Source organism: Plectropomus leopardus, unplaced genomic scaffold (genome assembly GCF_026936395.1).
Source record: "Plectropomus leopardus strain MGB_pleo_1.0 unplaced genomic scaffold, ASM2693639v1 Contig61, whole genome shotgun sequence".
In the NCBI taxonomy this organism is placed as follows: domain Eukaryota; kingdom Metazoa; phylum Chordata; class Actinopteri; order Perciformes; family Serranidae; genus Plectropomus; species Plectropomus leopardus.
The window spans coordinates 24,011-39,843 of record NW_028274735.1 but is presented as its reverse complement, the minus strand read 5'-3'; the positions used below and the strand labels follow the sequence as shown (position 1 = coordinate 39,843).

The 15,833-nt window shown below is 45.8% G+C and overlaps 3 non-coding genes across 3 annotated transcripts; 2 read left to right on the top strand and 1 right to left on the bottom strand.

Moving 5' to 3' along the window:
• Positions 1-3,809: 3,809 nt before the first annotated feature.
• On the top strand, positions 3,810-3,880 carry trnag-gcc (transfer RNA glycine (anticodon GCC)). Its single transcript has one exon. It is a non-coding gene; the product is annotated as a tRNA-Gly (tRNA).
• A 206-nt stretch (positions 3,881-4,086) lies between these two features.
• On the bottom strand, positions 4,087-4,158 carry trnad-guc (transfer RNA aspartic acid (anticodon GUC)). The gene has a single exon. It is a non-coding gene; the product is annotated as a tRNA-Asp (tRNA).
• Positions 4,159-13,339: 9,181 nt separating this feature from the next.
• On the top strand, positions 13,340-13,410 carry trnag-gcc (transfer RNA glycine (anticodon GCC)). The gene has a single exon. It is a non-coding gene; the product is annotated as a tRNA-Gly (tRNA).
• The last annotated feature ends 2,423 nt before the right edge of the window (positions 13,411-15,833 follow it).

Sequence of the window (15,833 nt, the reverse complement as noted above, 5' to 3'; positions counted from 1 at the left end):
TCATCTCCTTAAAAAAGTGGGGGAAACAGCGCCACCACAATTCCACTTTTGGCCAAAAATATATTGCATCTGTAGTGATAGTCTCTACCATAGACAATGAATGGGAAAAGTTAGTAAAGTTAGTGATCACTATATCCGGTTCCTGCACAAAAGGTCCCCACTTTCAAAACCGGGCGTAAACATATGACACGCTTTTGGAACAACTCGTTGTTCAAACTGTATTAACGTGACCATAGGTCGCTTTCAGCACCTATTAACCAAGCACGGAAGACTAATATCTGATTGTCACTGTACGCAGCATAACAACTTTTTATCGCGTTTCCGTAGCGTAGTGGTTATCACCTTCGCCAACCGGGCGGAAACAAGGAGACATTTTTGTGATCATATCTCAAACATCACATGTTTCCTGACGCTGCATGACTAGCTGCTGTTACTGGCGATGATCAAAAGATCTGCAACTTCCACCATGTCCCTAAACACGGCCCTCAGGGGGAGTACATGTGTGGTGGTGTGCTGTTTAGCGGCATGTTGCAGAACATGGAAATGTGCTGCTGGTATAAATCTGGTCAGCTTCTCTGAAGGACAAAAGAAGCACATGGACGAAAGATATAGACAGCAGTGCTACCCCCTGTCAGGTTTAAAAAGATGGATTGTAATTTTGTTTTTTGTTTTGTTTGTGAGGGTATACAACCAACCCACCAGCTAAACCCAACTACAAAAACAAAGACCAAACAACCCAACAAACCCCAACAAAAGAACAGAAAAAGCATTTTAAAAAAAAAAAGAACACCTCACCACTTTGGTCCACCTTGGTACCATGGCTCCCTCGGTCCCCAGCAACTGGATCCTAGAAGCACCTTTAAGGGGCCAGAGGGAGGCCAAGGACACTAGACAGAGCCAAGAGGAAAATCACCCACTATAACAAACAGAAGGACATATCGCTAACAAGGTGCACGGGACAACGCGTCCGCCACCACATTGTCCCGCCTTTGATGTGACGAATGTCCAAACTGCAGGACTGCAGGAACAGAGCCCAGCGAACCAGCCTCTGGTTAGGACACTGCAACGAGTTAAGGAAAGTCAAAGGGTTGTGATCTGTGAAGACCACCACAGGATCTGAACTAACATACTTCCGGCGCCGATGCGAGTGGCAGCCTCACCAGTAGCTCTGTAGTTTAACTTGTGTTTTCATCGCTGTTTTTTTTTTTTTTTTAACTTTTCCTCCTCTTCACTTTTATACTGCACATACTGGGCAGTTCTTATTATATCCGATGGATATTTTATCTCCTGGAAGAAATAACCTTGTTTATTCAAGGGGACAGCTGCTCTCTCTCCGGACAATGGGGAAAACGCAGCAGCTTTTGCTTTGTACCAGAGGAGCTGAGACGGCCCGTGCAGGGCTGCAGAGCCGGGCGCTTAAGGTGAAGGCTAGGCAGAAAGCAAAGCGGTGGAGGTACAAGCCATCCATTCCATCCGTCGTCATGGGGAATGTAAACGCACTGACCAACAAGACCGACGAGCTGGCGGCTCTGGTGAAGAACCAGAAAATCTACAGGGAGTGTAGCCTGATGTGCTTCACGGAGACGTATAACCGCATCACTCCGGATGCTAATGTGGATTTGCCTGGATTCACCACTGTACGAGCGGACAGGGACGCTAAGCTAACCGCAAACGCAAAGGCGGGGACTCGCACTGTTCATTAACAACAGATGGTGCAACCCGACATGTAACGGTTAAAGTGACGGTATGCTGTCGGGACATTGAGCTGCTTGCGGTGAGTCTCAGACCTTACTACATGCCCAGAGAGTTCTCCCACGCCATTGCTGTTTGTGTTTACATTACTCCGCTGGCAGACGCTGAGGTGGCATGTGACGTCATCCACTCTAACATCGCGACGCTGCAAACACAGCACCCCGAGGCTTTCATTGCAGTCTCTGGTGATTTCAATCATGTCAGCTTGGACTCTACTCTCCCAACATTTCATCAGTTTGTTAACTGTCCGACCAGGAAAAACAAGACAATTGACCTCCTTTATGCCAATGTGAAGGATGCATACTGTTCCTTTCCTCTTCCTCCACTGGGGAAATCAGACCATAGTCTTGTCCTTCTCCAGCCCCTATACAAACCACGGGTACTCAGGGAACCCACAACTACACGCTCCTTCAGGAAATGGTCTCCAGAGGCAGTGGATGCTCTGAGGGGCTGCTTTGAGTGCACTGACTGGAGTGTGCTACAAGAACCACACAGCGAGGACATTGAGGGGGTCACACACTGCACCACGGACGACCTGAACTTCTGCATGGACATTGCTGTTCCCACCAAAACTGTGCGCTGCTTCCCTAACAACAAGCCCTGGATTACCAGCGATGTCAAAAACCTACTCAACAAGAAAAAAGAGGGCGTTTCAAGACAGAGACCGGGCAGAGCTGAAGCTGCAGACAGGAGAACTCGAGGTCCGACTGAGAGAAGCGAAGGAGTCCTACAGCAGGAAGCTGGAGCAGAAGTTGCACGGCATCATCAGCAGGCAGAGGAGTGTCTTCAGTGACAGGCTGCTGTCCCTGTCCTGCTCCACTGACAGGCTGAGGAAGTCGTTTGTCCCACAGGCCATACGACTCTTCGATTCCTCCTCACACAGACAAACACTGTTTGCACTGTTGCACTGTTCATACTGGTATTGCACTGTTTTTATTGTTTATTGTTGTTTTATATCTTGCGTTTTTGCATATTCTGCATCTCTCTTTTCTCTGTATATATTGCTTGTATATTTATTGGTCTATATTCTATTCTGTATGTTTATTATGCTGCTGGTTACTTAAATTTCCTCGGGATCAATAAAGTACCTATCTATCTATCTATCTATCTATCTATCTATCTAAAATGCTGCAAAGCCAGGATCAATGCCAACGCTTTCCTTCTCGATGACCACGAGTCAAAGCCTACTCATCAGCCGAGGCATCGTCCTCAGCTGCCATCTTCACCCTGTTCTCACTCATATATATATTCACATGCTCAGGTATAGAATTTTTAAACTGCTCCAACACTATCAAATTGGCGCAGATCGCCGTCGCTGCAAAACTGTACATGGATACCAATGGATATTATCGTCCCGGAAGGTAGCTAATGATCATGGTTCAAACCTTGGTTCCCCCTGTATAAAATACAAAACAACAACAATTTGAACTGGTTTCTTTATGCATAAATAACCTTTGAATCAAAAATACAAGGAGGAGGAGGAGAAGGAGAGGAGATCCTTCTCCCCGCTTTACCAGGACCCAAATAAATGACAAAACAAGCCTGATAGATGCATGAATGTACCATGTTATTGTTTGCATATGATGCTACTGATGAATCATCAATATCATCCTTTCTACAGCGTCATACCCCATATGTAGAATGTTCTGTAAAAGCAATATCACACTTGGGATTGTGATGTTGGTCTGGATAACATCGCTGTTGCTTTTGTCGACCGAACAGCACTAGCGATGACCTCGAGTCAAACATCACAAACTCCATTGTGATATCGCTAAATAACATACAGCCTTGTGTACCAGTAATAGCACCAGCTGTTCACCATGGCACTGTTCAGGGCCCAGCTGAAGCATGGCCACCACCACTTCTTGGACCGGATGTTGACTCTGTAGCGGCTGACAAACTGGTCATGCAGGTCCACTCCTCCCATGTGTGTTATAGTCTTGGATACACTTGGGCTGTCTGACCTTGTCCATGCCCTTCATTCAGATTGGTCACTGTCACAGTCTGTGTTATGTGCATGCATTTCTGACTCAGGCACAACTGTGATGTCCACCACAGCATTGGTGGTTCAGTGGTAGAATTCTCGCCTGCCACGCGGGAGGCCCGGGTTCGATTCCCGGCCAATGCAGGGAGTCCTTTGCGTCATTGAAGCTTTACTGAAGGGCCTTTCATGTGAACTGAGAGACGCCAGTCAGTGGACCATCCGGACATGACTATCACAGTGCTCTTGCTGTTGTTGCCACTTTTTTTGTTGCCAGCCGATTCAGCAATGTTGTTTAGCCCTCTGACAGAGACGAGTTGAGGCCACGCAGCATGTTCGAAAAGTCAACTAACCTCCCCGTCGGGGAATTGAACCCCGGTCTCCCACGTGACAGGCGGGGATACTCACCACTATACTAACGAGGAGATGTCTGCCTGGAATAGCCCTCCACGGAGTAGAGGCGGGTTCGATTCCCGGTCAGTGCAACACCTTTTGCCAAGACTGAAACTACAGTGTCAGGTTTGTTATGTAGGAAATAATTGCTTTCAAAAAATCAGTAGGAGAAAACAGCCCAAATTTCCTTGCAGTTCCCGTGTCTAGGCTGCTACGAGGTGGAGCCTGACAAGGCTTGTTTTAAAGGTTTAAACTTTTCCAAGACTTTGTAGCCAAACCACGCAGTCAAAGTCTGCTCTGGTCTAAGGTCCTGAAGCTCTGGGACACACTGCCTATGAATATCTGAGAAGCCACCTCGCCAAATATTTTCAAAAGAAAACTAAAAACCTCTTTTCTGATGATGAGACTTTTCCCCCCCAGGTTTTAAAGGGTTAAATAATACTTTTATTTGAGCTTTCATTTTAATATTTTGCTAATAAAAGTTGCTTTACTGCAAACTTGGATATGTTACTTATATGTTCATTTGCAAACATGTTTCTTTTCCTTTGTTGTCCTTTCTTTTCATTTCTATTTTCCTTCCCTTTTTTTTTTTATTTATTTCAGGTGATTTTCTTGTAGCCTGCTTTTTGACAACTGTGCATTTCATTCAGAGACCGAGTTCATTTTAAACCTTCATCTCTACACTCTGTGCTACTCGTCTTCTCGGAATGTTCAACTTATTGATGACTACCTGAAAGACCGGGAACAGTGTTGCAGACTCCTCAACACTGTTCCCGGTCTTTCAGGTAGAATGGAAACAAAAACATAACGTCTCTGCTGTAACTGTACAAAATCATCATCTGTGATTGGTCGTAAGCTGGACACGCGTGATTCATCTGCAGGGCGGGCGGCTCTCAGAGCGGTCACGGAGTCCACCGCAGGTTGGGACTGCGGGCTGCTGGTCAGACTGGCTGCATGAGTGTTGTGTGAGTGGAGAGGAGACGACAGCCGCCTCGCTGTACTCGGCTCTCGTGAGCTTGGTTGTAATGTGAACCACAGAGCGGGATGTGTTAGATGCTTTAAGCTTTGTCAATACAAGTTGCTAGATTTGCTTTGTCAACACAATCATTCCCCAGATGACCAGAAGAAACTCGCTACATTTGTTGCTGGTCGCTTTTGACAAATTAAGTCGCCAAGGGGTTTGAAAAGTCGCTAGATATAGCTACAAAGTTGCCAAGTTGGCAACACTGTGTGGTGGAATGTTTTTTCTGTGTGATGAAATCTCTACTCTACAGAAATCTCTACTTTTTACCGGCTTCTTAATAATATTTGCATCATATCTTTGTTATCGCTTATTGCATTCTTCCCATGTTCCTTCCCAAAGAAATCAAGCAATTTGTTTTCCCAGGTTTCAGTGTACAGTATTTTAAATAAGAACAACTATTTTAAATTAACAACAGATGGTGCAACCCGGGACATGTAACGGTTAAAGTGACGGTATGCTGTCGGGACATTGAGCTGCTTGCGTGAGTCTCAGACCTTACTACATGCCCAGAGAGTTCTCCCACGCCATTGCTGTTTGTGTTTACATTACTCCGCTGGCAGACGCGGAGGTGGTATGTGACGTCATCCACTCTAACATCGCGACGCTGCAAACACAGCACCCCGAGGCTTTCATTGCAGTCTCTGGTGATTTCAATCATGTCAGCTTGGACTCTACTCTCCCAACATTTCATCAGTTTGTTAACTGTCCGACCAGGAAAACAAGACAATTGACCTCCTTTATGCCAATGTGAAGGATGCATACTGTTCCTTTCCTCTTCCTCCACTGGGGAAATCAGACCATAGTCTTGTCCTTCTCCAGCCCCTATACAAACCACGGGTACTCAGGGAACCCACAACTACACGCTCCTTCAGGAAATGGTCTCCAGAGGCAGTGGATGCTCTGAGGGGCTGCTTTGAGTGTACTGACTGGAGTGTGCTACAAGAACCACACAGCGAGGACATTGAGGGGGTCACACACTGCACCACGGACGACCTGAACTTCTGCATGGACATTGCTGTTCCCACCAAAACTGTGCGCTGCTTCCCTAACAACAAGCCCTGGATTACCAGCGATGTCAAAAACCTCCTCAACAAGAAAAAGAGGGCGTTTCAAGACAGAGACCGGCAGAGCTGAAGCGCGTGCAAGGGAGAACTCGAGGTCCGACTGAGAGAAGCGAAGGAGTCCTACAGCAGGAAGCTGGAGCAGAAGTTGCACGGCATCATCATCAGGCAGAGGAGTGTCTTCAGTGACAGGCTGCTGTCCCTGTCCTGCTCCACTGACAGGCTGAGGAAGTCGTTTGTCCCACAGGCCATACGACTCTTCGATTCCTCCTCACACAGACAAACACTGTTTGCACTGTTGCACTGTTCATACTGGTATTGCACTGTTTTTATTGTTTATTGTTGTTTTATATCTTGCGTTTTGCATATTCTGCATCTCTCTTTTTCTCTGTATATATTGCTTGTATATTTATTGGTCTATATTCTATTCTGTATGTTTATTATGCTGCTGGTTACTTAAATTTCCTCGGGATCAATAAAGTACCTATCTATCTATCTATCTATCTATCTATCTATCTATCTATCTAAAATGCTGCAAAGCCAGGATCAATGCCAACGCTTCCTTCTCGATGACCACGAGTCAAAGCCTACTCATCAGCGAGGCAGCGGCCTCAGCTGCCATCTTCACCCTGTTCTCACTCATATATATAGTCACATGCTCAGGTATAGAATTTTAAACTGCTCCAACACTATCAAATTGCGCAGATCGCCGTCGCTGCAAAACTGTACATGGATACCAATGGATATTATCGTCCCGGGAAGGTAGCTAATGATCATGGTTCAAACCTTGGTTCCCCCTGTATAAAATACAAAACAACAACAATTTGAACTGGTTTCTTTATGCATAAATAACCTTTGAATCAAAAATACAAGGAGGAGGAGGAGAAGGAGAGGAGATCCTTCTCCCCGCTTACCAGGACCCAAATAAATGACAAAACAAGCCTGATAGATGCATGAATGTACCATGTTATTGTTTGCATATGATGCTACTGATGAATCATCAATATCATCCTTTCTACAGCGTCATACCCCATATGTAGAATGTTCTGTAAAAGCAATATCACACTTGGGTTTGTGATGTTGGTCTGGATATCATCGCTGTTGCTTTTGTCGACCGAACAGCACTAGCGATGACCTCGAGTCAAACATCACAAACTCCATTGTGATATCGCTAAATAACATACAGCCTTGTGTACCAGTAATAGCACCAGCTGTTCACCATGGCACTGTTCAGGGCCCAGCTGAAGCATTAAACTTTTTATTTCATTTCATTTAAACTTTTCCAAGACTATGTAGCCAAACCACGCAGTCAAAGTCTGCTCTGGTCTAAGGTCCTGAAGCTCTGGGACACACTGCCTATGAATATCTGAGAAGCCACCTCGCCAAATATTTTCAAAAGAAAACTAAAAACCTCTCTTCTGATGATGAGACTTTTTCCCCCCAGGTTTTAAAGGGTTAAATAATACTTTTATTTGAGCTTTCATTTTAATATTTTGCTAATAAAAGTTGCTTTACTGCAAACTTGGATATGTTAGTTATATGTTCATTTTCAAACATGTTTCTTTTCCTTTGTTGTCCTTTCTTTTCATTTCTATTTTCCTTCCCTTTTTTTTTTTTATTTATTTCAGGTGATTTTCTTGTAGCCTGCTTTTTGACAACTGTGCATTTCATTCAGAGACCGAGTTCATTTTAAACCTTCATCTCTACACTCTGTGCTACTCGTCTTCTCGGAATGTTCAACTTATTGATGACTACCTGAAAGACCGGGAACAGTGTTGCAGACTCCTCAACACTGTTCCCGGTCTTTCAGGTAGAATGGAAACAAAACATAACGTCTCTGCTGTAACTGTACAACTGGACACGCGTGATTCATCTGCAGGGCGGGCAGCTCTCAGAGCGGTCACGGAGTCCACTGCAGGTTGGGACTGCGGGGCTGCTGGTCAGACTGGCTGCATGAGTGTTGTGTGAGTGGAGAGGAGACGACAGCCGCCTCGCTGTACTCGGCTCTCGTGAGCTTGGTTGTAATGTGAACCTTTCAAAACCACCTGACCAGATTTATACCAGCAGCACATTTCCATGTTCTGCGACATGCCGCCAAACACCACACATGTACTCCCCTGAGGGCCGTGTTTAGGGATACGTTGGAAGTTACAGATCTCTCAATCATCGCCAGCAGCAGCAGCTAGTCATGCAGCATCAGGAAGCGTGTGATGTTTGGAATATGATAACAGAAATCTCTACTTTTTACCGGCTTCTTAATAATATTTGCATCATATCTTTTGTTATCGCTTATTGCATTCTTCCCATGTTCCTTCCCAAAGAAATCAAGCAATTTGCTGTCCCAGGTTTCAGTGTACAGTATTTTAAATAAGAAAACATGACAATTTCAGAAATATGTGCTCTTTTTGTATTATTCAACACTGACGCAGCCCTTTATTATTTATACAGTCTCGCACCAGCTCAGGCTCCTTCCCCACCAGAGAGGTGACATTCCACGTCCCCAGAGCTAGCTTCTGCAGCCAAGGATCAGACCGCCAAGGTCCCCGCTTCGCTGTTGCCCAACTCACATGGCACCCGACCCTATGGCCCCCTCCCACGGGTGTTGGAGCCCATGGGCAGGAGGTCCCACGCCGCCTTTTCGGGTTGTGTCCGCCAGGCCCCATGGGTAAAGGCCCGGCAACCAGGTGCTCACATCAAGCCCCACCCCAGGCCTGGCTCCAGGGTGGGCCCCGTGACCCACGTCCGGGCGAGGGAAACTCTGGACCATTTGTCTCGTTCATCATAGGGGTCCGCTGAGCTACACTTTGTGTAGTTCCTCCCTAGGACCTGTTTGCCATGGTGACCCTACCAGGGCATAAAGCCCCCGACAACTGAGCTCCCTAGGATCACTGGGACACGTAAACCCCACCACCACGATAAGGTGGTAGCTCAGGGAGGGGTACCTTGTGATGAATTACTCAATTTGACCCGTTATGTATAAAGTCACGTATCTCATCACCACTATTGTCCTATTGCAGTAATAACAAACATGTGGACACCATTATGCTTGAACATGGTGTTTGCCATCATCCCGATCACGCCTCAAACACACACAGCTTTGAAGATCCTTGGTTTGACCTTATTAAGTAATCACACATAACGTTATCCAATGGACTATAAAGAACTTAATTAATAATTACTTAGATATGGGATTATTGTTTAACATTATACAATAAATGCAAAACACGATAGAACTATAAAGTTAATTACAAAATTACGCATAACTAAGGCCACTAGCTGGCAGTAGGAGAAAGACGAGGGAACTAGATAAACTAAGATAAACTCATCTCCTTAAAAAAGTGGGGGAAACAGCGCCACCACAATTCCACTTTTGGCCAAAAATATATTGCATCTGTAGTGATAGTCTCTACCATAGACAATGAATGGGAAAAGTTAGTAAAGTTAGTGATCACTATATCCGGTTCCTGCACAAAAGGTCCCCACTTTCAAAACCGGGCGTAAACATATGACACGTTTTGGAACAACTCGTTGTTCAAACTGTCCAACGTGACTATAGGTCGCTTTCAGCACCTATTAACCAAGCACGGAAGACTAATATCTGATTGTCACTGTACGCAGCATAACAACTTTTATCGCGTTTCCGTAGCGTAGTGGTTATCACCTTCGCCAACCGGGCGGAAACAAGGAGACATTTTTGTGATCATATCTCAAACATCACATGTTTCCTGACGCTGCATGCCTAGCTGCTGTTACTGGCGATGATCAAAGATCTGCAACTTCCACCATGTCCCTAAACGCTGCCCCTCAGGGGGAGTACATGTGGTGGTGTGCTGTTTATGCATGTTGCAGAACATGGAAATGTGCTGCTGGTATAAATCTGGTCAGCTTCTCTGAAGGACAAAAGAAGCACATGGACGAAAGATATAGACAGCAGTGCTACCCCCTGTCAGGTTTAAAAAGATGGATTGTAATTTTGTTTTTTGTTTTGTTTGTGAGGGTATACAACCAACCCACCAGCTAAACCCAACTAACAAAACAAAGACCAAACAACCCAACAAACCCCAACAAAATAACAGAAAAAGCATTTTAAAAAAAAGAACACCTCACCACTTTGGTCCACCTTGGTACCATGGCTCCCCCTCGGTCCCCAGCAACTGGATCCTAGAAGCACCTTTAAGGGGCCAGAGGGAGGCCAAGGACACTAGACAGAGCCAAGAGGAAAATCACACACTATAACAAACAGAAGGACATATCGCTAACAAGGTGCACGGGACAACGCGTCCGCCACCACATTGTCCCGCCCCTTTGATGTGATTTAATGTCCAAACTGCAGGACTGCAGGAACAGAGCCCAGCGAACCAGCCTCTGGTTAGGACACTGCAACGAGTTAAGGAAAGTCAAAGGGTTGTGATCTGTGAAGACCACCACAGGATCTGAACTAACATACTTCCGGTGCCGATGCGAAAGTGGCAGCCTCACCAGTAGCTCTGTAGTTTAACTTGTGTTTTTCATCGCTGTTTTTTTTTTTTTTTAACTTTTCCTCCTTCTTCACTTTTATACTGCACATACTGGGCAGCTCTTATTATATCCGATGGCTATTTTATCTCCCGGAAGCCATAACCTTGTTTATTCAAGGGACAGCTGCTCTCTCCGGACAATGGGGAAAAACGGCAGCTTTTGCTTTGTACCAGAGGAGCTGAGACGGCCGCATCGGGGCTGCAGAGCCGGGCGCTTAAGGTGAAGGCTAGGCAGAAAGCAAAGCGGTGGAGGTACAAGCCATCCATTCCATCCGTCGTCATGGGGAATGTAAACGCACTGACCAACAAGACCGACGAGCTGGCGGCTCTGGTGAAGAACCAGAAAATCTACAGGAGTGTAGCCTGATGTGCTTCACGGAGACGTGGCTAACCGGCATCACTCCGAATACTAATATAGATTTGCCAGGATTCACCAATGTACGAGCGGACAGGACGCTTAAGCTAACCGGCAAACGCAAAAGGCGGGGACTCGCACTGTTCATTAACAACAGATGGTGCAACCCGACATGTAACGGTTAAAGTGACGGTATGCTGTCGGGACATTGAGCTGCTGCGGTGAGTCTCAGACCTTACTACATGCCCAGAGAGTTCTCCCACGCCATTGCTGTTTGTGTTTACATTACTCCGCTGGCAGACGCGGAGGTGGCATGTGACGTCATCCACTCTAACATCGCGACGCTGCAAACACAGCACCCCGAGGCTTTCATTGCAGTCTCTGGTGATTTCAATCATGTCAGCTTGGACTCTACTCTCCCAACATTTCATCAGTTTGTTAACTGTCCGACCAGGAAAAACAAGACAATTGACCTCCTTTATGCCAATGTGAAGGATGCATACTGTTCCCTTTCCTCTTCCTCCACTGGGGAAATCAGACCATAGTCTTGTCCTTCTCCAGCCCCTATACAAAACCACGGGTACTCAGGGAACCCACAACTACACGCTCCTTCAGGAAATGGTCTCCAGAGGCAGTGGATGCTCTGAGGGGCTGCTTTGAGTGCACTGACTGGAGTGTGCTACAAGAACCACACAGCGAGGACATTGAGGGGGTCACACACTGCACCACGGACGACCTGAACTTCTGCATGGACATTGCTGTTCCCACCAAAACTGTGCGCTGCTTCCCTAACAACAAGCCCTGGATTACCAGCGATGTCAAAACCTCCTCAACAAGAAAAAGAGGGCGTTTCAAGACAGAGACTGGGCAGAGCTGAAGCGGCAGACAGGAGAACTCGAGGTCCGACTGAGAGAAGCGAAGGAGTCCTACAGCAGGAAGTTGGAGCAGAAGTTGCACGGCATCATCATCAGGCAGAGGAGTGTCTTCAGTGACAGGCTGCTGTCCCTGTCCTGCTCCACTGACAGGCTGAGGAAGTCGTTTGTCCCACAGGCCATACGACTCTTCGATTCCTCCTCACACAGACAAACACTGTTTGCACTGTTGCACTGTTCATACTGGTATTGCACTGTTTTTATTGTTTATTGTTGTTTTATATCTTGCGTTTTTGCATATTCTGCATCTCTCCTTTTCTCTGTATATATTGCTTGTATATTTATTGGTCTATATTCTATTCTGTATGTTTATTATGCTGCTGGTTACTTAAATTTCCTCGGGATCAATAAAGTACCTATCTATCTATCTATCTATCTATCTATCTATCTATCTAAAATGCTGCAAAGCCAGGATCAATGCCAACGCTTCCTTCTCGATGACCACGAGTCAAAGCCTACTCATCAGCCGAGGCAGCGGCCTCAGCTGCCATCTTCACCCTGTTCTCACTCATATATAGTCACATGCTCAGGTATAGAATTTTTAAACTGCTCCAACACTATCAAATTAAGTAGATCGCCGTCGCTGCAAAACTGTACATGGATACCAATGGATATTATCGTCCCGGAAGGTAGCTAATGATCATGGTTCAAACCTTGGTTCCCCTGTATAAAATACAAAACAACAACAATTTGAACTGGTTTCTTTATGCATAAATAACCTTTGAATCAAAAATACAAGGAGGAGGAGGAGAAGGAGAGGAGATCCTTCTCCCCGCTTTACCAGGACCCAAATAAATGACAAAACAAGCCTGATAGATGCATGAATGTACCATGTTATTGTTTGCATATGATGCTACTGATGAATCATCAATATCATCCTTTCTACAGCGTCATACCCCATATGTAGAATGTTTGTAAAAGCAATATCACACTTGGGTTTGTGATGTTGGTCTGGATATCATCGCTGTTGCTTTTGTCGACCGAACAGCACTAGCGATGACCTCGAGTCAAACATCACAAACTCCATTGTGATATCGCTAAATAACATACAGCCTTGTGTACCAGTAATAGCACCAGCTGTTCACCATGGCACTGTTCAGGGCCCAGCTGAAGCATGGCCACCACCACTTCTTGGACCGGATGTTGACTCTGTAGCGGCTGACAAACTGGTCATGCAGGTCCACTCCTCCCATGTGTGTTATAGTCTTGGATACACTTGGGCTGTCTGACCTTGTCCATGCCCCTTCATTCAGATTGGTCACTGTCACAGTCTGTGTTATGTGCATGCATTTCTGACTCAGGCACAACTGTGATGTCCACCACAGCATTGGTGGTTCAGTGGTAGAATTCTCGCCTGCCACGCGGGAGGCCCGGGTTCGATTCTCGGCCAATGCAGGGAGTCCTTTGCGTCATTGAAGCTTTTACTGAAGGGCCTTTCATGTGAACTGAGAGACGTCAGTCAGTGGACCATCCGGACATGACTATCACAGTGCTCTTGCTGTTGTTGCCACTTTTTTGTTGCCAGCCGATTCAGCAATGTTGTTTAGCCCTCTGACAGAGACGCAGTTGAGGCCACGCAGCATGTTCGAAAAAGTCAACTAACCTCCCGTCGGGAATTGAACCCCGGTCTCCCACGTGACAGGCGGGATACTCACCACTATACTAACGAGGAGATGTCTGCCTGGAATAGCCCTCCACGGAGTAGAGGCGGGTTCTGATCCCCGGTAAGGGAAACACCTTTTGCCAAGACTGAAACTACAGTGTCAGGTTTGTTATGTAGGAAATAATTGCTTTCAAAAAATCAGTAGGAGAAAACAGCCCAAATTTCCTTGCAGTTCCCGTGTCTAGGCTGCTACGAGTGGAGCCTGACAAGGCTTGTTTTAAAGGTTTAAACTTTTCCAAGACTTTGTAGCCAAACTACGCAGTCAAAGTCTGCTCTGGTCTAAGGTCCTGAAGCTCTGGGACACACTGCCTATGAATATCTGAGAAGCCACCTCGCCAAATATTTTCAAAAGAAAACTAAAACCTCTCTTCTGATGATGAGACTTTCCCCCCAGGTTTTAAAGGGTTAAATAATACTTTTATTTGAGCTTTCATTTTAATATTTTGCTAATAAAAGTTGCTTTTACTGCAAACTTGGATATGTTACTTATATGTTCATTTGCAAACATGTTTCTTTTCCTTTGTTGTCCTTTCTTTTCATTTCTATTTTCCTTCCCTTTTTTTTTTATTTATTTCAGGTGATTTTCTTGTAGCCTGCTTTTTGACAACTGTGCATTTCATTCAGAGACCGAGTTCATTTTAAACCTTCATCTCTACACTCTGTGCTACTCGTCTTCTCGGAATGTTCAACTTATTGCTGATTACCTGAAAGATCAAACAGTGTTGCAGACTCCTCAACACTGTTCCCGGTCTTTCAGGTAGAATGGAAACAAAAACATAACGTCTCTGCTGTAACTGTACAAAATCATCATCTGTGATTGGTCGTAAGCTGGACACGCGTGATTCATCTGCAGGGCGGGCGGCTCTCAGAGCGGTCACGGAGTCCACCGCAGGTTGGGACTGCGGGGCTGCTGGTCAGACTGGCTGCATGAGTGTTGTGTGAGTGGAGAGGGAGACGACAGCCGCCTCGCTGTACTCGGCTCTCGTGGAGCTTGGTTGTAATGTGAACCACAGAGCGGGATGTGTTAGATGCTTTAAGCTTTGTCAATACAAGTTGCTAGATTTGCTTTGTCAACACAATCATTCCCCAGATGACCAGAAGAAACTTCGCTACATTTGTTGCTGGTCGCTTTTGACAAATTAAGTCGCCAAGGGGTTTGAAAAGTCGCTAGATATAGCTACAAAGTTGCCAAGTTGGCAACACTGTGTGGTGGAATGTTTTTTTCTGTGTGATGAAATCTCTACTCTACAGAAATCTCTACTTTTTACCGGCTTCTTAATAATATTTGCATCATATCTTTTGTTATCGCTTATTGCATTCTTCCCATGTTCCTTCCCAAAGAAATCAAGCAATTTGTTTTCCCAGGTTTCAGTGTACAGTATTTTTAATAAGAACAACTATTTGAAATTAACAAAAGATGATGCAACCCGGGACATGTAACGGTTAAAGTGACGGTATGCTGTCGGGACATTGAGCTGCTTGCGGTGAGTCTCAGACCTTACTACATGCCCAGAGAGTTCTCCCACGCCATTGCTGTTTGTGTTTACATTACTCCGCGGGCAGACGCGGAGGTGGCATGTGACGTCATCCACTCTAACATCGCGACGCTGCAAACACAGCACCCCGAGGCTTTCATTGCAGTCTCTGGTGATTTCAATCATGTCAGCTTGGACTCTACTCTCCCAACATTTCATCAGTTTGTTAACTGTCCGACCAGGAAAACAAGACAATTGACCTCCTTTATGCCAATGTGAAGGATGCATACTGTTCCTTTCCTCTTCCTCCACTGGGGAAATCAGACCATAGTCTTGTCCTTCTCCAGCCCCTATACAAACCACGGGTACTCAGGGAACCCACAACTACACGCTCCTTCAGGAAATGGTCTCCAGAGGCAGTGGATGCTCTGAGGGGCTGCTTTGAGTGTACTGACTGGAGTGTGCTACAAGAACCACACAGCGAGGACATTGAGGGGGTCACACACTGCACCACGGACGACCTGAACTTCTGCATGGACATTGCTGTTCCCACCAAAACTGTGCGCTGCTTCCCTAACAACAAGCCCTGGATTACCAGCGATGTCAAAACCTCCTCAACAAGAAAAAGAGGGCGTTTCAAGACAGAGACCGGGCAGAGCTGAAGCGCGTACAGGGAGAAC